This window comes from Podarcis tiliguerta, assembly GCF_965153285.1.
Source record: "Podarcis tiliguerta genome assembly, chromosome: 3".
Classification (NCBI taxonomy): domain Eukaryota; kingdom Metazoa; phylum Chordata; class Lepidosauria; order Squamata; family Lacertidae; genus Podarcis; species Podarcis tiliguerta.
The window spans coordinates 85,795,501-85,820,766 of NC_139536.1; the positions used below are offsets into that span (position 1 = coordinate 85,795,501).

The 25,266-nt window shown below is 40.7% G+C and overlaps 1 long non-coding RNA gene across 3 annotated transcripts in view; it reads left to right on the forward strand.

Moving 5' to 3' along the window:
* Positions 1-25,266, forward strand: part of LOC310673474 — a 39,648-nt gene that overhangs the window by 13,727 nt on the left and 655 nt on the right. The window contains exon 3 of one of the 3 annotated variants that reach the window (XR_014509053.1): positions 14,962-15,077. The exons of 1 other annotated variant lie outside the window; for it this stretch is intronic. This is a non-coding gene — a long non-coding RNA (uncharacterized lncRNA). Of the gene's footprint in view, positions 1-185; positions 274-14,961; positions 15,078-25,266 lie in introns of those variants that run through there. One more of the 3 variants, XR_014509054.1, reaches the window with a different exon arrangement.

Sequence of the window (25,266 nt, forward strand, 5' to 3'; positions counted from 1 at the left end):
ACACTGATACTGTTCCAGTGAAAGGTGGGGTACAATCCAATAAACAAATAGATACATAATGAATGCAATAATATTGCTGAGGGCAAATGTTGCTGAGTGAGAACAAAGCTTCCAAGGATGGTCACATGGCCCCTAAATAAACCTAGTGGTCTAACCAATCTGTGTGTTTTATCTTGTCTAAGCAGGCAATGTGCCTGGAAATTGAAGAGAAAGGAGAGCGCAGCTATAGCTAAAGATCTCCCTCAACCTATGGTCACAGCATGAAACAGCCTTCTCCTGACCTTCTCAAAGTATGTTTCATATTCACTGGTCAACCTGGTCATGAGGCCCAGTGACTTCTGAAGCCCTTAGGAGCCTAGTTGGATGGAGTGCCAGTCAATGACCTATACACATATGACAGATGACAGCGGGAGGTTCTTCCATGAAGTTTAGCTCAGCTGCTTAGAGCATGGGGCTGATAATGTCAAGGTTGCAGGTTTGATCCCCTGTGGGACAGCTGCATAGTCCTGCATTGTAGGGGGTTGGAGTAGATCCTCAGGGTCCCTTCCAATGTAGAGTTGGAATTCTATGATTCTATGAAATGACTAGTTCATTTATGGAGGAGATACATGGCCAGCCCTTGTAATGTGTGTTTGAATTGGCTGGGAAAGACCAGTATAGCTGGCTAACCCTATTCCTGTGATAATTCACACACACACACACACACACACACACACTCCCAAGAGCATAAGATCACACCCCAGGGAAGTGCTCACATTTTGCTTTGTGTGTTTGTCTGTAAAGGAAGCCACACTTGCCTGGCCCAATTTGCATTGCCACAACCAGTGTGCGTAGTTCAGCAAGGAATCTGACCACATGCCCCTATTTATAGCATATATTTAAGCATTTTGTCTTATAGCTCTTAGATTGGGAATAAAAAGCAAATGTAAGTGAAACTGGCAACTAGTATTATTATTTTTCGCTGTGGACTGTCTGGATTTTGTCCTTCAAGGAAAGCAAATCCTGCAGTGGAGCCATTTGTTCTACAGTATAATGTGTTTTATAAGCTTTGCTGAAGTAGTGAATAGAAATGAGAGGTTTCAGTTACCCCCTGTAGAGACAATTGCAATCTCATCATCAGCCTGATAACAGTTGATGGTTCTGTGGTCACCTCTCCAGGATTGCGGTTGATACTGATACATTTCTTCTCTGCTGAAAAACTTAACATCCAGCTTTTGTTAAATTTTCCCTTGGCCCAGCTGTGTTGCAGTAGAGGGGGTGAAATATATATAGGATAGATGACCTCAAGAGTTATAAAAAATCCCAGGTGAAGAGGATTCTTTGCACGTAAAGGATAAAGGTTTTATCATTTATTTAAAAGAGCTGCAGCCTACCTCTCCAAAAACTTAGGGAACGTCCAGTAAATAAACAGTGAAATGGCATTAGGATCATTAACATGTAGTTTAAAGCAGCAATCCTATGTAAACAACAATAATAAAAAAAACTGCACTTTGTAGCAGCAGTATGCAAAACCAGCCACTCAGTGGCATAAACCTTTCAGAAAAGATAAGTTGCATATCTCTGAAAACAGATAAATCCAGGTTTGGTTTGGTTTAATTTCAAAATGGTCATTTTTTAAAGTGGAAAATGGCAATACAATGAGCAAATAATATAGCCGATACAGCAATGATGGGGTTGTTATAATTGCCTAGGTAGGCAGGAGTGAAGGAATTATAATATGCTAAGCACTAGATAAATGAGTAGGGTTGACTGGGAGAGGGTACAGCTATAGATAAAATGCAAATCCTAACACTGTGGCCAAAATTGGGATTCAGGAGAAGGAAGTGACACTGTCTAAGTGACTGTTCTAACTGAAGACTAATAGAATAAGTAACTAAGATAGGAACAAAAGACAACAAACCTTTTTGAAAAATGGAGATAGGACTGGGATATATTAGGAAGGGTGAAAGAGGATTGAGATAAATCAAATAGAGGGTTAAGGATGCTGAGGTGGGGGAAGAACCAGGGTTATTCACCCCCCCCTCTCTCTCATTCCCCCCTCTCTCCCCTTTCTTTGTATTGATTTTTTCTTCTGACCATGAGGGGGAAAGGAGCAGGGAGTTTGAAAAGTTTAAAAATTCAAGTTATGCAAAAGTCACATTCTGTCAGGTGCTGTAAAAACTGACAGATATCAATGTGAAAAAAGTAAATAAAGTTGTCCACTTGGTGCTGATGGTCAATTCCTGGCTCTCCTCTCTGGAGGAAAGGGTGAGCCTATTTGGAGCTTGTTGTTGTGGGAAGAAAACCGAGAGAAGAGTTTTTTGGCTATGTTGCAGGGTGTGTGTGTGTGTGTGTAAGAAAAACCAGGGTTGTTCACCTCCTCTCTTTTTGCTGACCATGAAAGGGAAAAATAGGGAGAAGTACTAGGACCCCTTCGCCTCCTCTTTGCTTGATTTTCTTTGATAAGTGAAAAAGAGAAGGAGTTGATCCATTTGCTGCTGTGTTTATTTTGCTGCCTATGCTTGCTCTGGCGTTGGCTGTGGTATTAACTCCTTCTCTTTGCAGGGAAGACTAAATGTGGGCAGTTGCACATTGTGGGAAGACAGAACAAGGAGAGGAGAGGGAGGGTGATTGTCACCCTTTTATGTATTTATTTTGAGGATGTTAGGAGTGGAGAAAGCACCAGAGTTGTTCTTTTCCTTTTTGCTTTGCCCATGGAAGGGCTTTTGGGGAATTGAGGTGGGAGATGCCTATGAATGGACTTTTTGAAAATGAAAGGGGGAGAGAGAAGAAGCCCCAGGGCCCATTCACTTCCGATTTGTTTTGGTAGCCTTGTGAAGGAGGCAATTGGGAGTTAATCCAGCCATGGATGAAAAGTTGGGAAAAGCTTTTGAGAATGTGTGTGTATTGGGATGGGGAAAGAAGTATGGAAAGAAGTATATTTCGTGTGGAGCAGTCGACAGAAGCTTGTTGAGGCACTTCTTGAATATATGTATGTAGTTGCAGACTTTTTAAAATGCAAGAATGGAGGAAGAAGAAGCTGCTTGAGATGGGCATCAGCTGAATATTGAGATAGGTGGGTAAGCTATGCCAACCCTTTATTGTTCCTGCTGCTTGCTCCACAACATGGTTCATGGATAGATCTCAAGTTATTGAGAATAGGAGTAGGAGAAGCACAGTGCAGATGCATAATCATCATTACAAGCATCAACATTACTATTACAAATGATAGTATGGGGAAAGAAATCACCTACTGCCCAATGCATAGCTGTCAACGTTTCCCTTTTTTAAAGGGAAATTCCCTTACTCCAAATAGGATTCCTTGTAATAAAAGGGAAAAGTTGACAGCTATGGTCCAATGGTTCAAGCATTCCATTGCGTGAGCCTGTGCCTGAAGTCTGAAGTGTTGCAGCCCAGTGGGAACTAGCTCTTAGTATCATGATGTTTCTTGGTGTATTGTCCTGTCCTATATATTGCAATAACTTTGTAAACTACAATGGTTTTGTCTTCTGTCTGTGACTCAGAAGGTTATAAATATGAAACAGACATGATGGATGGGCTCTCAGTGCATATTATATATTCTGCAGACGCTGAAAAAGAAGCGAGAGAAAATGTCTCTTGTATGTGCAGTCAGACTTGTGAATCTTGCATATACTTCCTGTTGTCTACAATTCCCTTAAAATGCTTTCTATTTGCCTGGAGGTTTGGGGATATCACAGGTGGTTTTGTTGCTCTGACCAATGCTTGTAGCAATCATTTTTATGTTGTTTCTCTTGATTTCATTACAAATAATTGCCAAAAAGACAGCATTTTACTATTTTAAAAAATCAATGTTATGGCTGATTTTCTTTTAAAAAATGCAGCCCTTTGTAGCTGTTAAGTTTAAGTACTATCCCTAATCAGCCACAATGTCCACATGGCAGTTGCAAGTCATATTCTGAGGTTTGGAAGTTCCGTCTTGACTTTTAATCCTTTCGGGAAATGATTTAAATTTCAATTATGATTTAATTACATTTGAGGAGAGCCATAGCTCAGTGGTCAAATGCATGGTTTGCATGCAGAACATTCCAGGTTCAGCCCCTCCCACATTTCCAGTTGAAAGGGTCAGGTAGCAGGTAATGGGAAAGAACTCTTTCAATTAGGGTAAATAATCCTAGGGAAACTGGACAAATGTTCAGACCTGGTATAAGTTTGATGCTGTAGCCACTACAATTTCCACAGCAATAAGGTTGGAGATGAGATGCATGTTTGAACTGTCAAAGACAGTAGCTGATGGTGGGATGGTGATGCTCACCTGACCTCCGGTTGCATCACGGCAGCTTCCTGGAAAGTAAAGTGGGAGAGGCGAGGAGGAGGCAAGTCAGCTCAGTTCAAACACAATCTCAGCGATGGCAAAATATTTCTTAGTTTTTGACTAAAGGAATGCCAGTCCTTGAATAATTTCACTCAGGAACTCAGGCTGTCTGAGAACAAAAACCAACACTGTAACTGATGGGATTCCAAGGTACCCTCTCATTCCACACTAGTAAAGACCACTGCTTCAGAGCCTGGCTTTTTCACTTTGCTCCCTGAGGCTTCCTAGGAGCTGATGAAGTGGCCTGGAGAAGTTGCTGAGTGTCTCAATGGATGACCAGTTCTTGGCACTCTCTGCAGTTCTTCTGCATTACAGCACAGCTGAAACAAATAGCAAAATAAAAACCACCGATAAATATCATGTGCCCTTAAAAAACAAAATTAAAAAGCAAATTCAGTTGGTTGTGTTGATGTGCATTCTAGAAGTTAAGAGTTACTAATCATAAGAGTCATGTCTCTTTTCCAAATTTCTCATGGGAAGGATGCAGTGTGCATGCTTGGCTTCAGCAACGTCCCAGTTCAGTTCTTGCCATCTCTGGCTGAAAGAGCTGGGAAATATTCTCTGCCTCAAATGTTGGATAGCTGTTGCCAGTGGGGAGTAACAATTGTTAAAAAGCTCTCAGGACACATACCTGGGAATGCCTTCTGCCAGTGATATTGGAGAGTTATGGTGCCAGTTAGAGGAAACAAGCTCTCACTAGAAGACAACTCTGTATGTTGTCTTATAGAAAAGTTTCCTGTAAACATCTAGAATATCAACACCACCCTGCTATGTGTTTGAAAACAGTGCTGGAGTGATAGATTTTTATTTTATTTTTGCAGTATAAATAATTTCTGTTTACAATGTTGCAAAAAAAAAAAAATATCCTGTATTGGAACCAGGAAATTCAATACAAAAACACTAAGAAAGAATGTATTGGAATTGATATAAGTTATTGTCTATAAACATTATTGCTTCTCTAAATTTCTTTGCTTTCATTGGAATCAACTATAAACTATTTATAGTTATTCCAATTCCATGTTGTGTGTGAGACATATCCATAGGGCATGATTCTGACACTGGAGAAGTTTTGGATGAATGCCAGCTTGAATTCTGTACAAAGTTATGCCTAATTTGAAACAAATGATAAAAATAATTATTCTTTTCCACATTTCTTACTGCTTCATATCATGTAACTCATTGATCTCTTCAGCTAATGGGTGGGACCAAAAGTTCAGTTGCCAAAGACACAACCATCATTTTGGTTTTTAACTTTGTGTTGTTTTTTTAAAAAAGAGAGAGCCAAAGAAAGGGAGAAAGAAGGGTAAAGAAGGAAGAGAGCAAGGAAGAAGGAACTGAAGCAAGAATGGAAGTGTGTGCGCACTTCTGTGTGTGTGTGTGTGTGAGAGAGAGAGAGAGAGAGAGAGAGAGAGAGAGAGAGCTAGATACTTAAAACAATAAAAATTAGGGTCCACACTGTGGTGCACCCAAACCTGTGCAATCCTCCCCACTGGTAGGTCCCTGTGCTCAGGCTGGGCTGGGTACAATGGACAGCAGTTGGGCTGTCTGATAACTGGATCTTCACCCCATGCCAAGTCTTTGTATTATCAACCAGGGATGCGGGTGGTGCTGTGGTCTAAACCACTTAGCCTCTTGGGCTTGCCAGTCAGAAGGTTGGCAATTCGAATCCCTGTGATGGGTGAGCTCCCGTTGCTCTGTCCCAGCTCCTGCCAACCTACCTGTTTGAAAACATGCCAGTGCAAATAGATAATAGGTACTGCTGCGGAGGGAAGGTAAATGGTGTTTCTGTTATGGTGTTCTGTTGCACCAGAAATGGTTTAGTCATGCTGGCCACATGACCCGGAAAGCTGTCTGTGGACAAATGCCAGCTCCCTTGGCCTGAAAAGTGAGATGAGCGCCACAACCGCATAGTTACCTTTGACTGGACTTAACCATCCAGGGGTCCTTTACCTTTACTTTTACTATCAACTAGTGAAGTTGTGGCCAAGTTTTAAACTCAGTTAAGCCTCTGTACTACTATTGTTCCCAAACACAAACCCTGACTACATGTGGGCACACAAAGAGAAGTATAATTTTTAAAAATTATAGATTGTTATATATTTGAAATAATTTAATTTTAATTAAAAAAAAAATAAAATCAACCTCATTTGAATTGGGGGAGTTGCTCTGAGAAGGTTGAAGCCCACTGATGTAACTCACAGAAATTCGATCTTATTCAATGACAATGTTCAGACAGAAACCTTTATTTTTCTTTTGCAGACATACATCTTTCCCTGGCATACATTAATATCACAATAGATTCCAAGGGAAAGGGGCTAATGTCTAACATTCCTTCTGGACCAACTTTAGTTATGGTTGACATTTCAGAGTAAATAAAATATGAAAAGGAGCATGAAAGGTGCAAATTAGAATCTGCAATAGCTCCAGCAAGCAGTATATTTTCCCACGTTATTATTCTACATGAAAATCTCTTGAGGACAAGAGAATGAGCTTTGTAATTACACAAAATATATGCATTTTACAATTGCTTAATATGGCATGATACTTTAAAATGATAGCTCCTTGTGTGAACACTTTATAGCGAGGAACTACCTAATTAGAAATTAGGGCAGTAAATCAAAAAGTTTATTCAATCTGCTGGAACCCCATGCATGAATAAATTATGCAAAAAAATTAAGTAGAGCAGAAATATTAGAAGGTCTGAAACTGATCCATGTGAGACCTATAATTTACAACTAAATTTTCTTTTATCAGTGCTTAATAATTTTGTGGGCTCCTGATGGGGAAGGAAACTTTAAAGCAATTCTTTGAACTTTGTATGAGGGAAAGGATGGGGAGTTGAGCCATTTTGGGGGTAGTTTTTTTATCCCCATCTCCTTCACCAACTTACAGATCCTACTATACTTTGGGCTTTTAGACATGGATTCATAGAAGTCTGCAGAATTGTCTTTCTTCTCGTGAATTTATTCAGCAAACAGCCATTTCTTCTGAGAGTCTCATCGGGGGAGCTTGCCTGCCTCCCACCCTGGAAAGCAAGTTGACTCCTACAAAGAGGAAATGCCAGTCAGACACGGCAGGAGGGATAGAGTTGCTACTTGAGGAATCAAACATTTATTTTCTCATAAATTTAATTCAAGGCTCTGCATGATGAGCTCTGTCTTGTAAGATATACACTAGCTCAAAGATTGCCAGTACCAAGGGTTTATGAGAACTAGACTAATAGGATAGTTTGGAATACTATTAATAAAACAACTTGCAGTAGGTTAGGCCAATGGTCTCTGTGAGCCATTATGTTCTTGGAGGTCTGGACTGGATTTTTCACTTTTTCTGCATCAGTCTCTTTCAGCAGCAGAAACAAAGGGTGGGCAGGGGGAGGTTGCCCAGTTTAGAAGAGTTTTGTGACATTGTAACATCCTTGGTGTCTCAGAGTTTCAGCCTAGCTACACAATGGAGTTATGCAGGTTTTCATGTTTGCTATCCTTCTTCCAAGGAGCTCCAAGTGGCATTCAAAGTACCCCCTTTTGCCATCCTATCTGTACCACCACACTTGTGTGACAGGCCCAAGGTCACATTGTGAACTTCATGGCTGAGTAAGAATATGGCTCCCTGGTCCTTGTTGTTGTTGTTGTTTAGTCGTTCAGTCGTGTCCGACTCTTCGTGACCCCATGGACCAGAGCACGCCAGGCACTCCTGTCTTCCACTGCCACCTGCAGTTTGGTCAGATTCATGTTTGTAGCTTCGAGAACACTGTCTAACCATCTCGTCCTCTGTCGTCCCCTTCTCCTTGTGCCCTCCATCTTTCCCAATATCAGGGTCTTTTCTAGGGAGTCTTCTCTTCTCATGAGGTGGCCAAAGTATTGGAGCCTCAGCTTCACGATCTGTCCTTCCAGTGAGCACTCAGGGCTGATTTCCTTAAGAATGGATGCGTTTGATCTTCTTGCAGTCCATGGGACTCTCAAGAGTCTCCTCCAGCACCATAATTCAAAATCGTCAATTCTTCGGCGATCAGCCTTCTTTATGGTCCAGCTCTCACTTCCAAACATCACTACTGGGAAAACCATAGCTTTTACTATACGGACCTTTGTTGGCAAGGTGATGTCTCTACTGGTCCTAGTCTGGCTCAATACATCCGGGTGCAGAACCTCAGGCCCAGGGGTCAAATGCCAGCTTCCAGGCCTCTCTGTCTAGCCATTGGGAATTTCTGAGGCACATCCAGTTCTGTAGACTGCAATTCTCATCATCTCCAGCCAACTTAGTCAATGGCTAGAGATGATGGGAATCGTAGCCCAATAACATTTGAGGACCCAAGTTTGAAGGACACTGATCAAGGAAGGAAGGAAGGAAAACACACACACACTTCTCTTTTCTTTTAGCAAACAGCACTGCAAGTTTCACCTGAGTGGATTCCTGGTAGTCTGTAGATGGAATTTAGGAGAAGAGGTAACTACAGTATTTGATTCATATACTAATTTAAAGCAGGCAGTTCACGGTGTGAAGTTAATCTTCCAAGGTACAGATTAATTCTAGTTTTGTGACCCACCTGGGAGTACAGGATGACTGCTATCTATATTCTTGGTTGATTTGTAAGAGTCTATTCATATTGATTTGTAACAGACAAAAAACATAGCATAGGAATATTCACTCTTTTGTCTAAGACAATTACATTTTGAAATAATCTTTTGAGAAAACTGAGAGGCACTCAGCTGAATGCAGCTGAAGGCAATGTTCCATACAAATGAAAAAAGTAACTGACCAATGCTTATGAACCCCGCAGAAGTCAACCACATGAAAAAATTAAAGCACCCTCCACTGCTCCAATCTTTGCTTAATGATTGCTAAAAGGAAAAGAAGCATACCGCACATTACATTAACTCAGTATAAGCAGCCCATATACAAACATTACATCCATATTTTTGGCTCGATGAGACTGTGGTGTCATGGCATCTGTGAATTACAGCACCATCTTAACTATGTCTTCTCAGAAGCAGGTCTTAGTGAATTAAATGGGGCTTACTCCAAGGTAAGCCAGGTTAGGATTGCAGACCAAATTATTTAAAGGTTTTAATCTTATTTTGGAAGTTGTGTGTGTGTGTGTGTGTGTGTGTGTAAATTAAACTGATAAATACACAAATTAAAAATAGGAGTCAGGGTGGGGTGGGGGGAACAGGCTAGCTGGTAAGCACCTAGCTAGACCTCATTAGGCTGTAATATAGTGGTGGACTTAACATGATCTCTTTTTGCCTTCAGATACATCAGATTAAAAAACACGTTTGATGGTTTCTGTGACCAAGGATGAATGTTATTTGTAAATCACACTTGTCATGTCTTACTGCTTAATCAAAGTAATACACTGACATGGATAGTGAAATTGGAACTATGGGAAGTAATTCCTCTTCAGAAAGGCACTGAAGGCATGTGCCTGGGATCCAATTAAAGCAGTGAGAAGCAACTACATGCTAAATGTTAAGCAAATGTATAGGAGCTCTTTAGGAGTATATGTCACGATTGTACTGCCACCTCTTCCTCTTTTCAGATTAGCTTTTTACATTAACAGAACCTGGCAACTCCAATATCCTGGAAAGGTACCAATGTGCCCCGCAGCTGCCAAGATAAGCTATTTCCAGAAATGAGACCTTTTAGGACACATTTTGCAAAGTGTTATGCCTTTGTGGTAGATCACATACTCTGTGAACGTCTCATCTCATCTCTATTACTATTATTTTTCAGTGCCTAGGGAAGATCTTCCTTTCCCAACATGCCTTTTAAGTGAAGATTCTTGCCCCAATCTGCAACTAGATTGATTTTGTAGATTGTTTTCATATGTGTGTATTTTTATTGTTGGTGTGTTTATTTTGATATGTTTCATGGGAAGCAATTCATTACTGTGTGTAGGCAAAAACCCAGGCTATAGTGCTTTGCTTCTTCAAAGGAATTGCTTCATATCCTTCAACCCAGTAGATTAAAAACTGTGAATTCATGGAGAAGGGCCTTTTCTGTTGTGGCACAACTAGGAAAGGCAAGGTAAAGCAAAATTTACATTGTTGGTGTGACAAGTACCAAACAAGCTTAGAAGAAAGGGTTTTATAGAGCCTGCTGCCTCCCTACTGGATCTGGGGATTAGCTGTCTACCTTAAGATAAAGGCACAGGAATTAACCTCACACCCAGTTAAGACACTGATTCATCTAGCTATGTATGGTCCACAATGGTTGGCAGAAGCTGGTTCTGCAACTTAGAGGGCACCCTTGGTCTGTGGAGTCTCACCTGTCTGGCTGGCACAAGCCTCAGAGTTCTGGTGGCACAGGAGACAAGGAAACAAACACTGGAGATCCTAGTTCACCCCCTCTCCTCCTGCTGTGGGTACCACCCCCAGTACATACAAGGACTGGCAGTGGGATCCTCTTTCCCTAAGAAATGCTCATTTGGTTTTCAGTCCAGGAATGGGTGGTCTTCAGAGCCACAAAGCTGTGAGTTTCCCCACTCTGCCAGTGGGCAGCTTGTGATGTGCAGTGGCGGAGCGTGGAAATGCTACTTCAGGACACAGGAGGGGTTCTAAACTATGTACTGTTGTGAATCTGGGAGGTTCAAGGCAGCCTAAATTCTGGATCATGCTAGAGCCGGAATTTAATTAAGGTTTGGGGTGGCAAAAGCTAGTCTCGGGTGTGAAATGATAGCTAGACTCCTGTAGATTTAAGTGTGTGTTAGACCTTGCTAATCACTTAATTAAAACCAATTAAGTCAGGACTAGTGTCCTGCATGAGATGTTTAATTAAGCTTGTGCCAAAAACTGTGTTGGATTATCTGGGGGTTAGAATCTAAGGAAATGTAGTGTGTATTCTAAGCATCAGTAATTAGCTCATGTAAAGCTAAGTAGGTTAGGCACATTTCCTGGGTTGTGTATTGGGTGTGGTTATCCTAGCTGAATCAACAAGTGTTAATGAAGCCAGACAAACTTCTTTGTGAGATGGGGGCCTGGGGGAGATTAAACCTTTAGGTGCTCAAAGCAGCCAAAAGAAATAGGTGTTAGAATGTAAATGAATTAAAAGGGAAGAGCAGCGGCCTTGAATTCGCCTATCAACAGTTATTAACCAGGCAACAGGATGAGTGGGCAGAGTGCTTACCTGATCATGGCACAATCCCCACTATGGTGAGCTCAATGATATTTTGATTTATTATTATTATTTCTAATTCTGTACCTATACATATACATTAGCATATTCAAATTTTATGCAAATATGTGCCCTCTGGGGGGCATTTTGTAGGTGGCCATCCCAGTCTGCCTTTCTTGAAGCAACAAGGATTAGTCTGCTCCTCATGGCAACTCTGCTGACACTTTCCTCCCAGCTGAGAAAATGGCCGCTCTTTCTCCTTTAAGATGAGAGGCCAGTTGATATTATCTGACCTATAAATAAAGATGCCCAGTGAAGGAATGTACATATGTAGCCAATAAAAATATAGCAGAAGGTAAAGGAGATGGATTTGTAGTCATACTTAGCATTATAGTTATCTAGTCCTGCTCCTAGTCTTCAGACATTAGATTCATCTAATGAGACTTGCACACATAAGGACTAATTGAAGATAGGATGTCCATCCATATGTACTAAAGATGTAATTAGGAACACAAAATGCTGTATTGTTATTGTCTACGTTTCAGGACAGACCCAGTAAAAATGTATTTTTAACAACAGTTAAAAGTTCTGCTATGGCAGAAACTGGATATTTTTATTCCCAGAACTCTGGTAATTTCTAAAGCCCTTCTCTTAGAAACTCACATAAGCTGTTTATGATAGAATTTGACCTTTAATAAACAGCTTTGAAATCCTTCTAATTACCCAATGTGAATGCCAAAGTTGCTCAGATTTGAGCTTTCATATGTAATGGAGTAATCTAATGTTCATATCTGAAAGCCTCAAAGTCTTGCCTAGTCTCGATGGGCTAAATGTGAAGCATTATTTGCATGGTCCTAGAAACATTCACTATCTCTTCCCTGTCCCTGGTGACTAATTATTCCTCCTGGTTTTCCTAGTCATATATTGTATTTTTATGTTGTGAACCACACTTAAGAGCTAAGCATGAATGGCATCATCATCATCATGATATAAAAATGGTGCTGTAATAGCTCAGCTCCTGGCAGACAGGTAGATCCACATGTACGTTCTCTGACTTCTTAAATAGTTGTATACATCACGTTTCCCTAATATCAAGGTTGTTATTGTTGTTTTTAATAGTGCAGTTTTGTCTCTTTCTTCAACTACATTATCTCAGACTAGCTTAAAGTAGGGATTGAAAACAATTCTTCAGCCCAAGAAACCGTCATGGGCAATCTTCCAGAGGCTACATGCCAGCACCTGTAGCACCCCTTTGGTCACATATGGAGAGACCCTCATGTGAGCCCTCATTCTACCACATCCTTTGGGTACCATGTTGTGTGGTGGTCACCTCCTCTTTCAGTCTGGTTGTCAGCCAATTGGCAATTAAACCTGCTAAGCTGCATAGCTCTGTGTACCTGCTGGCAATATTGTCTTCAGCTGTGCTTAAACCCTTCTAACAAGTGGGGAAATATCTCCTTCTATATCCTCTCATGTTTCATCCTTTCATGCTGCAACCCCTTACATTTGAATCCCCCCCAACAATATCATTGTTGCCTTTAAGAACAACGTTGTTTGTGAAGCTTTCACATGCCCCTTTCCTTTTAAAAATTCACTTTAGAGAGATCTTTCTGAAACATGGCTGGTGATTTACATCTGCTTCTCGTCGAGGATTGTGGAGTTCAGCTTTATAAATATTTAACTCAAAATAATAACTGGAAATGTACCTGCTGTATTTCTTCATCTTATTAATGGATAATGGGCCTTTTTTATATATATAGGGCAAGCAGAATCATGGTGCAAGCTCTACAACAGTGGGGGGGGGGGGGAGAGAAAACAATGAAATAGAATCTGGTCATCATTTCTCCTACATAATGTTTGGTATATAATTTGCTACCAAGCATTCATATGACAGAAGACATCTATATTGGATTCAGCCTCCACAGGAAACACTGCAAATTATATATGAAACACAAGTATGTTAAATTAAAAATGTGATGTACAAGATACATATTTGTATCGTGTATGTCACTTTTTTATTTCTCATACTTGCGCTGCATATATAATTTGTCGTGTTTTCTGGAAAGGCTGAATATAATATAGATGTTTTCTGTCATATGAATGCTTGGTAGCAAATTATCTTTGATATATGCTACATTTGTAACATTCAAGATTTGGTATTCCTGTTATGTACTCCTCAGAGTGGCGGTCTGCATCATTTAATAGCGGCCCTCTTCCTGGATTGGGGAAGTGGTTCAAAAAAAGAAAAGTCCAAAATGGATTTCTCATGTTGTCACTCTCACAATAGAGGATAGTTATTATAGTGTCTATTGAAGTGTCATAGTAGAGAGTAATTATTAAAGTGCCTTCTGAAAAGATTTATCCTCCCTCCCACCCTTGTTTGGGCTGCAATAAAAGGTTTATGTGTATATTTGACTAGATGAACCTTTGATCTGATCCCCTCTTACATCCTTATGCTAAATATTTGGCATGAGAATTGGGAGAGGGAGGTCAAATTGCCCTTATTTGAATCTGTAAGATGCTGGATGATGTGGAAGTCCTACAGATCCGATCTCAATCCTCTACTCCCTTAGACACCAGTGATGTTGATGGTTGCAGCCTGGGAATGACTGCTGAAGTAGCTAGATGTAATACTCTCATGGGACAAGGCTTCCATACCCACAGTGCTGATACTGCCTTTCGTGGTTTCTTGCTCCTGACAGCGGATTCAAGAAAAAGAACCAAATGTTATTTGCAGGCCTCTCCCTGCCACTCCTCAGATGTTCCAATCAACCATAGAATGCCTCTTTTGATGAGGCTTTGGACCTTGGCTCTGTACTGCCATCCTTTCTGAATGTTGTTTTGTGTGTGTGTTTGTGTGTGTGTGTGTGTGTGTGTAGAAAGCTTCATCTAGTATTTGTGTTGAATCGGGGCTTACATACTTGTCCCCTCATCTCCTATGGGATCCACGGAGGCAGAAAATATATTCACATCAGAATTCTCTATGCAAGCTCTACATCTTCTTTCTTCCCTGTGCCTTCTCTGCGCATTGATCTTCCTCTCCCCTTTTCATCTCAAAAAGCACAATATAAAACTAGTGGACACCTTTCAGTGTAAGTGTAACATTTACATGCCCTTTGCATCTCCCTTTATACTGCCTGAATAAATCAAGATAAAGCTATCGATGGTTTATAATGGAGCAATGGACATATTCCCCAAGCAGACAGATCTGTGTCTTAATGCATTCAGTGTAAAATGTCACTTTTAGTCATAGGGTATTGTTACGAAAGCATACTAAACTACAGTCACACCCCCCCATTGTACTAGGAAAGCTAATCTCCATTATGAAACCAACTGAGCCCAAGGTTCACTGAAGGGCTGTTCAGGGATTGGGAATGATGTGTATGTTGTGAGGAAATGTTTCATACCACAAATGCATGAAACATACTTTTGAAGTCCTTGCTGCACCCGCCACATGGCCATACCAAGGTAGGGGATGGTGCTGCTTCTAAAATGAAATAATTCTTGTTTCTTGTTTTCAGGAGGATCACATAGGACAATGATAGTCAGTGTTATCTCCTCCTGGTGTTTTGGACTACAGCTTCCCTCATCCCCAGCCAGCCTGGCTAATGGTAGAAGGTGATGGGAATTGTAGTCCCAACAACTCTTGGAGAGCACCACGTTGACTACACCTGACACAGAATGTCACCAGGTCAGTGCCAGAAGTTTCCTGGTGTAGGAGGATCTCAAGGGATGGCTCAGTCAGTAGAACATGAGACTCTTAATCTCCAGGTTGTGGCTTTGAGCCCCACATAGGGCAAAAGATTCTTGCATTGCAGGGGGTTGGACTAGGTTACACTTGTGACCCCTTCCAACTCTGTGATTTTCTGATCATTGATCTATGCAGTCATTCTTATTCATGTAACTTTGGTCTCACAACTGTGCTTTGAGTCCTGAAGTGGTATTTGATGTAGTGATGTCTACAAATAACCTCTCAAAATTAGGGATGGGTGAATGTGTCCATCGGTTTCTCTCAGTTTCCAACTTTCCCAGTCTTAATTCAGTTCTCCACATTTGCATCTCAGTTTGCAGTTCTTCTTTTTTTAAGATCCTCATGAAAAAATCACCAATATTTTAGTGCAAGCCACTGTGTCGCAGCAATATAGGGTCAGTAATGCCACCTTACCTTACAGGGTTGCCATATGGATTAATAAGGTGAGATATGCAGAGTGAACGCTCTCAAGTTGCAATCTAGATGCCAAGCATAATTCTTTATTATGTTCAGACACGTGATTTAGGGGATCAGGTAGCAACTCTGAGGTTAATTCTGATTGCAGGCATCAGACACATCTAATTTTACTGCTTGGGCTACCTGACACTGGTAATGCAGCATGTGATAAACTGCATATAAATCAAAAGATTGCAACTTTGCACCGTGTAAATTTGCTGAGATCCCTCCCCCACTCACTATTTTAGTATTTCAAAGAGTTTTCAATGAGAGGTCATTGCTTGCAATGCCATTTACAATGAAACATTTATATTGTAAACCACTCTGTGATCCTTGGATGAAGGGAGGTATAGAAGCAGCAGCAGCAGCTTCAACCTAGCCCCTCAGGAGTCTTTCTTGTGCATTTCCCAAAAGAATTACAATGTCACACTTGAGCAAAACTAAATGTGAATACATTGCAGATACGCCTCCTTAAGTGACTTGAGGATTAATTGCCTGATCCATAAGTTCGTTTTATCAGAATAGGTGGACTGAAACTGGTTGAGTCCTGCTGAGTTCAAGGGGGTTAAAATACCTGAGGCTGAGATATTTAATACACCAACTCTGTGGCAATTCATTACAGTCAGCAAGAATATTATGAAACTGCTCTAGAAAGAGTGATTTGAAGGTTGCAGCCCTAGGCAGGTTAGCTGCAGGTGTCTTCCACCCCACTCCTTTTTCCACTTTTTTGGCAGTGGATGACAGAAACTATAAGAAAAATCTGCCAGCAGTGTTACCTGACCTAGAGAATAGGATAAGTTGCCTGAGTCACAGCGCGGCAGGAGTGTGTGCAAAAATTGCACTTGACTTGCCAGCCATGGAACTGGAAAGAAACAGGAAGGTGCAGCTGTGGCATTTCTGCTTAGAAGCGTCATGATATGAACTAGAGTGGCAAATTTTGTTCATCGAACATTGACAAAGTGAAAGTTGGTTTTTCAAGGTGAGTGAAAACACCAGAAAAATGCTGTCTCTATTCATGGCTGTTGAAGGAACACGGGTGGGCTTGCCGATCAGAAGGTCGGTGGTTCAAATCCCCGCGATGGGGTGAGCTCCCATTGCTCGGTCCCAGCTCCTGCCAACCTAGCAGTTCGAAAGCACGTCAAAGTGCAAGTAGATAAATAGGTACCGCTCCGGCAGGAAGGTAAATGGTGAATCCGTGCGTTGCTCTGGTTCACCGGAAGTGGCTTAGTCATGCTGGCCACATGACCCGGAAGCTCCCTCAGCCAGTAAAGTGAGATGAGCGCTGCAACCCCAGAGTCGTCTGCGACCGGATCTAACGGTCAGGGGTCCCTTTACCTATTCATGGCTGTTATCAACTCCGTGCAACATCTAATCCCCCTTTCTTGCTGTTTCCTCAGCACTTTGTTGTTGCTGTTTCTTTCTGCAGTAGCAGCAGCAGCAACAACAACAGCAACAGCAATTAGTCAATTGCTACAATTTTATTCTCTCAAAGCAACTTACTTAAAAAAAACACCCTAGAAAACCGAATTAAAATAACTAAAATTAACTAGAAATGGTCATCCTGCAATAGCATACAGGACAGATCTTATACCACCCAACTAAAACATGAACACCACTGTATGTGCATAGCATCTGGTATTCAGGGTTATACTTCCTAAACTCTATTTAACTGTCATAACTGGTATCTGTTGATAGGCCAGTCCTCCAATAATTTGTCCTAGATGCCCTTTAAAAACAACAACACTAAGCAAGTAGATATTAAAATGAAATGTGTGCAATTTAATTTTCAGCCTCTGTGAATTCTTAAGTACGTCACAGTATAGATTTATTAATTGCCCTGCATTCTATAATATATTATCAAGCTGCTAGGAACTGTGGGTGCTGGGGGGGGGATAGCCTGCATAATGATTGCTTAGTTTGTGTGGTATAATACTGTCATGCTGTGGGTGTTGGATATGTTGTTGACATGTGATTACATTAGAATGATTATAGTATTAGATGGATAGATTGTTATACAATTATATTTCAAGATTTTATGTGTTATAATGCTCCTGTTATCAAAGTGAGTCATTCGTCGGATTGTTGTTGTGTTTTGAATTGATTTACCTATACCTGAATGTTACTGTAATGATGTATTGATTTGCATTTTTGTTGCTCTGTTGTGAGGCGCTTTGAGCATGTTTATTTGGGCAAAATTGACATACCATTTTAAAATGGAAATAAATAATATGAAAAGTCCTTTCTAAATGGATGGCAGTCATATTTCTGCTGCCTTGACTATATGGTTGAAAAGTGGTATTCACTTAAAAAAAAGAAGAAAAAGACAGGCTTTTTAATGAACTGTTAAACATTATGAACAACGAGATGGCTTGATTTCCAAAGAGTACTACTGAGAAGATTCACAGGATAATTAAAAACACTAGGCAGATATTGATGTTGTTACTGTAGGTAAATAAATCTCTCCAAAAAGATGTCAAGTGTTTTAAACCTTTCAAGTGTTCACATTTTAAACCAACTTTCAATGGTGAAGGAAAGACATTGATTCCCCTAGCCATAGAATTTAGTACCACCACTGCAATCTCTGATGTGGCCAGGCCTCAGTTCCTGACACCAGGAACTAAGCTGCGAGAGATGCATGAGTACCAAATGGGTAGGGACCAAGAACATTTGGGAGATTGGGAGGAAAAGGCTGGAACTATCTGCTTCCTAGCTCCGCGGCAAATTAGGCAGACATAATTGCGCCCCTATCCAGAGCCGAATGTACTTGTTTGACCCTGCAAAGGAAAATGCTGTGAAATGCAGCCTGCCACCAATTAATGACACACATTCCGTTCATGTTGTATTGCCTAGACAGACTGTCACCATGCTTTCATCCATCTTGATTAGTCAAAGCACACAAGGAAGCTATTGATTTGTGTTCATTCTGGTACAAATGGTGACTAGATTCCAGTGCCGATAGGCAGCTTTCTTTCATACCTTTGTAAAATGATTCCCGGAATAAAAAAATGGAACATCTGAAAGTGAGGTTCAGAGGACTTTACTGTACCTGTAATTTGCTATCAGATCAATCTATATTAAAGTATAGTGCTTCCTTAATGCATTTAGTGCCTTCTTGGAAACATTTGTAAGACATGCTACAGCATCTCATTCGGAAGCAATATGCTCAGATCAATCCTAGAAGTCTTACATACCATTGATACATTATCTGGAGTTATTGATCAGGATGCATTTTGTTGTGATTTCATTCATAAATCCAGTTTAGGATCTGCTAAAATGTTTTTTTTAAAACTTGTTTTACCAGTGGCTCCTTCCTATGTACAACATTCAACAGCTGTCCCCCTGCTGTGGCAAAGACCATCCAGGAATAGGGGTTTTTTGTCCAGAATGTAGAGGAAGAAAAATTCCTCACAGTCCACACAAGGATTTGCTTTTGGCAATTTCTGCCCCATCCCTAGGCTGGCAGAATATGTTATCCCTTATGGGGTTTTAATTTGCTGAACCAATAAATTATGCAGCCCTCGTTTCCTTGCTTCTTCCTATGTAGGACCATATACTTAAAAGCATTCATATTGAATTTTGCCATGTGTCTGAACATGTGTGGAATTTTTTGGAATGAACCTAATATTTGTGATTTTCTTAACTGTGATTTCAACAATACCACTAATATGAGTGTGTTTGATCAGTGCATTTGCGTTAGGGTGAACAATACCCGTTTGTATTGAATGTTTAGTGTTTTCCTGTGAATAAATTGTATATGTACCATGTGAGTTCCAAATTCCGTGATCCCATCATAGTAGCAGATAGGACAATCTGTTTTTAGTACTGTGTCAGGAATATGGTGATAAGATTCCAATGTTCAGTTTATCAAAACATTTACAGAGATCAGAAGTAACAGAGCTACTTAAAGTCGAACAAATGAGAGATCTCTCCCTGCTCATCCAGATCAATAAGGATTTCTTCACTTCTGGAAACTATTGGCTTAGATCCCAGACAACATAATTTATCAATGAGGGAATTAGAATCCTAAGTAGGAAACCATAAGAATAAGTGGAACTCATAATGTTGATTTCTTCCTCTTTGGAAGCAATTTAGAAACCCACACGACAGTGTGTTTATTTTAATTTTCTAATTGTGTATGTGTTTCCCACATTTTTATTAACTTCAAAAATATTTAAACTTAGTACTGTAGGGAATATACAATAGAACCTATAGTTATTTAAGGTGGGGGCCTTAAGGACCTTCTGGTGTCCTAAATTAATGTCCTCTGTTACTAATGTTAGAAACACAGACAGCCATTATAACTGGGCTATTTATTATCTTGTGGCTTGCAGACCTAGAAACGTTAAAAGTAAATGTGGGTTTCAGAAATCTTCCTAAGACATGATTGAATGGATCATACAAGTCTACTTAGGCAATATTTCTAGTCCTCCTAGATAGGGCTGTTTTCCTGACAGCCCACTCTGAGGAGGGAGAAGATATTTAGCACCCCCAAATGGACTGCTGGCAAATCACATGGCCACAACCATCCCTCCCTCCATATATTCTTCTTGCTTCAGAATTGGTCACTGGGAAGGAGAGGTAAGGAATATGGCACCAAGGGATAATCCTGGGGAGGGGGGCAGGCTCTGGTGATATCACTTAGAGCCTTACACCAATTGGGACTTAAGCACCAGATTGCAGGGACTTGAAGAACTACCTGTGTTTAAGATTTTTTTTATATAGCTTACCCATTATATGAAGCCATAGAGTTTCCTTTTCCTCTTAATTAATGATCTGCTTGAATTGTTGTGTTTGTGCTTTTGTTGCCTGTTGTTTACCTTCAGTTCAAAATAAAATGCTGTTTTCTTCATAGTTTTCAGTGTAGCCTTCTAAAGCATAGAGTTTTGTTTTGTTTTTCATGCCCTGGTCTAAACAGGGGAGTATCCCTCTCCCCCATGGCAGATCTCTTCCTACCAGGAAGTAAAACACAGTGTGAAGCTGTACAGTATGTAATCTTATACCTTCTGTATCTTGGAGAGTCCAGTATCAATGTTGCACATGTATGGATGCTTTCCATAGGTTGAAGCCTGTAAATGATTGAAACATCATCATCTTAACCACCTGAAGCTGTAGTAAGTTAGCCCTGGAGAACCACCCCTGTTCCATGCATTCTCCTACAGAGGGAGCGGGCTGAGTTGAATTCGGAAAAGGAAGGAAGCAGTTAATTGTTGGTCTTCAACTCCCATCAGCTGCATTCAGCATGTCCAGTGGTCATAGATGACGGATGTTGTAGTTCAGCAACTTCACGTGGGTCAAAGGCTCCCCAGCCCTGTGTCAACAGTTAAGCTAAGGGTCAGATGCTGGATTCGTGAGATGTTGAAAGGTTGTTTTAAACATCTTTCTGAAGTGAGGACCTCTTTGCAGCTAGAGAACCAAAGTGACAGTTTGCTACAAGAATAGCAACAGCCCTGCACCTCAGATCACATACTATTGCAAATTAGCCCTTTTCACATATTCCAAAACTATTATTAGTATTAATTTGGTTTCTGTGGCAGCCTTTATGACATATGGTTCTATTGTGGTTTACAAGCATAGCGGCTTATACTGCAAAGCTGTAAAAACAAAATACAATACATTAAAACCAGGTTAAGATGATGATGATGATGATATAAAATACAACAGATTGTCATTACTCAGTTACAGCAAATCAGCCCTTCTTCCAAAGCTTAGGTGAAGAGTTACTTCTTCAGCTGGCACTGAAAGCCATACAATAATGCTTCAGGGTGTACCTTTGTAGAAAGGGAATGCCATCACCTGGGTGCCACTACAGAGGAGGCCCTGTCCCAAGTCACTGCACAATAAGCCACAGCTAGCAGCAGGGCCTCCCCTTCAGAGATGAAAGGGAACAACAGATAGCACAAAGGGGCTGTGATGCTTACCTGACCCCCCCCTCCAGCTGAGAGAGGTTTTTTCTGCATACTAGAATGGAGCTGGGGAAGGATGAGGCAGTTCCAAGGTTGGCATAGTGCAAATAGAGCCAGTCTGGTGCCCCTGCTGGCATGTTTGCACTATACCAATCTTATCACTGCCTCACCCTTCTCCGGTGTATCCCAGTATGCAGGGAGGTCAGATAAGCAATGCAGCAGTGTTTCCCAAACTTGGGTCCTCAGCTGTTTTTGAACTGCAAATCCCATCATCTCTGACCACTGGTCCTGCTAGCTAGGGATGATGGTAGTCCAAAAACAGCTGGAGACCCAAGTTTGGGAAACACTGCATTAAACCTTAAAGTATGAACCTGACCTCAAGCTCCTGCTGCCTCTTTTAAGTCCCATTTGCACTCTGCAGCGTTGAACGAAGCTTTGTGCTTTTGGGCAACTGCGGTGAAAAAACAAAGCAGGTGAACTCCTCATATGTAAAGTATCTTCCTTATTGACTCCATTCCCCACCACCACCAAAAACCAGGGTAGTTGAAACACTATTGAGAAGACAGTTCCCACACACTGTTCACCTCATAGTTGAGGGGATTAAGTTTCAGTAAAGAATTATTGTTTGCAGTGGAAATGGAGGGGGGGCATAGTAACTAAAGGAGCTATAGATGGAGCTCAACAGTTACTGTAACAAACAAACAAACAAAGCTATAGATATAAGTGCAATTAATTTGCCATGTAAGCACCACAAGTGAACTTAAATTTACTATGGGTTAGGGTCGTGCACCTTTCTGCATCACGGAGTGAGAGATTATAGGAGGCACATGTTTAAAATGCAGACATTATTTCAGGTCACAATGTGCTTGAAGTACATTTGATGCATCAGATTGCTTGAAGGCTTGAAAGCTTCCAGCTGTTGACCTGGGTGGGGTTTGATCAATACTGGTCAACGTGAGGCCTCTGCTCTGCTCCGCTCAGGGCCACTTATTTTATTTCCTGCTGCCAGTCAGCACTTAGTACAACCTAGGCAGGTTGAAAACTGAACTTACACCAAAAAGAAAACATGGAATATAGCTTCCTGCCTTTTTCTTACTCTTTGTGCTTAATTTGCCAAGGCAGACATTTTCCAACTGTGTTCTGAAGAACCCTGGGGTTCCTTAGAAGCTTAGCAGGGTGTCATTGATGTGAAGATCAACAATGGTGGACAAGTTTCCCTGAAAGTAAAGCTAGCTTTGCCCTCAGATGCGTAGCTCCTGGATAGTTTCTGAGGAACAGCAGGTAGGACAAAGACAGAGTCCAAACAGGCCTAGACAACTCTGTTTATAGACTGGCAGTGTGACTCAGAATGCACCCCAAAATCTTCCACAGCATGAAAAGGTCTCCATATCCCATGGGGTGGGGGGGGGGACTTCTAGGCAGACAAATACATGTGAAAGGGGTTTGCGAAGTTTAGTTTGAAGAACACTGTTTTAGAGTACAAATCATATCTCAGCCATTTACACCAAGAGCAGCTTGCCAAACATGTTAACAACATCAGACCTATTAGTTCAGACCAGACTCTTCAATGCAGAAAAGAGTCCAGGGGTGGCAGTGGGACAGCATTAATTATTGTGTATATTGTTAACTGCTTTGAAATATATAAATGAAATGCTGTATATAAATTTTAAAAATTGGTCCATCAATTCATAACGATATTATAGACAATATTGAATTCTTCAAATGAAATGGATGGTATTGACCACCATTGCAACTGAACATCCTCTCAAACAAAAACAATCCAGAAGTTTCCCTTCCCTGTGGTGCAACCTGTCAGTTTGCATTTCTTAGTGCAGAAAGTATTGATCTCATGTGCAAAGATCTTTCCTATTCTGATTAATTCTAGAAGCTACTAGAAGCTTCTCTGTGTGAGAGAAGCAGAGGCAGAAGGGTTAATGATTGTTTGGGTTATACCTTCTGGGAACCTGCTTTGAACTAGTTCTCTTATCTCTATTCTGCAGAGTCGTGCTGACTATATAGGCCAAAAGGAGCCTGGGTCTTACTTTTCTCTTCTCTCTCTCTTCCTTTTGGTGTGGTGTTTCTGTTTCTGTACATAGAATGCTTAGTGGTAAGGTTTAGTCTTATTATGAGTTAAGTTTATGCTGCAACTGGATTTTGTATGCACTGAGCCAATTCTGATTGTTCTGGATTTGATAATTATTATGCTACTTTTGCCTTCAGCACATGTAAAGCTCTCCTGAATGAAGTACTATTGCCTCTGGTCTATTTTTGGGGAACTCTGCAACATGTTTAAGGTTTTCCTCCACATGTATGACACATGTATGACAACATATGACACAACCCTATACATGTCTACACAGAAGTATGCCCCACCGATATCAATGGGACTTACACTATAGCAGAAATATAAGAGAGTTTTGTTTAGTCCATATAGTTAAGCACACTGACTTAATTTGCACCTCCCTGAAACAAAGTGGTATTTTAGGATAAAATACATTTAGAAATGAGCACATTTCTAAAAGTGTGTATTTTAATATATAACTTGTGATCGAATCTGCAAAATAAATGCTAACCGCAACATAATATATATTTAACTTCATATGCATATTAATTTTCCACATCTTAATGTGGTAACTGGATGGATTCAACACTTGCATTGACAAGGACCAGAAACAGAGTGACTCATCCATCCCAATGCTTAGGGTTGGATGACTTGCCTTGCAGCCTCAGTGCCTTTCTTGGAAAGCATGCAGCACTCTGGTAGTGCACCTCTTTCAGGAAGGAAAGAAATAAAATGTTCAACTGTCCCATTGAAAGAGAATATGACTGTGGGAGTGGTTTGTATTCCATTTTTAAATGAAAACGTATGTGTCTTCCCCTGCTTTCCATCTGACTAAAATTTACTTGGTGAAGTCTGTGGAAACTGGTCTATTAGAGTGAATGGAGTCTTGCCCCATCGGTCTCAGTGCACTCTCATTCAGCCCTCACCTGCCTGCTATCATCAACCAGTCCAGGGGGTGGCACTTGCTGACAGCTTCCTCCTCCTTTTTAGTCCCAGCATTGCACCTTGTAGAACTCAGCAGGGAGGGCAAATGGAGACAAAACTAGAATTGTAGGCCCTGCCTCTCATTGACTCTTCCCACCGTTTGAGCTCCTTGCCTTCTGCCCTACTATTCCTAGTAGGTACCAACCACCACCAGTCAGTGTAAGCCTTCTTACTTCATATAATTCCTCACTCAAACATGTAATGAAATCATTTCAGGCATTTTTAAGCAGCCATTTGTGTTACACTGAGAAGAGCAAGCACTTCTAATGGATTTTTTTTTTTTTTAATGCAACTCCAAATAATTTACAGAGATTAGGATGTTGTCACAAAGATACCGGAAGCTTAGGGATTACTCTCTGAAGCTGTTCTGTACTGACAGCTAATTGGTAGCACTCTTTGAGAGTCCTTTTATAGCTGGATACAGCTGAATGGAAACAAGCCACAAAAGGGAGCTCATTTTTGTTTATCATTAATTTTTACTTGGTTCTGCAGGTTTTTTTCTTAAAATAGAATTTTCTGCAATCTCTACTAGTATTCCCATTATATCATGTAAATTGATTTGGTAAATTCATTCATTTGTTTGTTTTAGTTGTCTTCCTCTTTTAGTGGCCTGTAAATCCAGTCCAATGAATGAATAAAATTATGCCTAGGGTGAAGAGATACAATATCT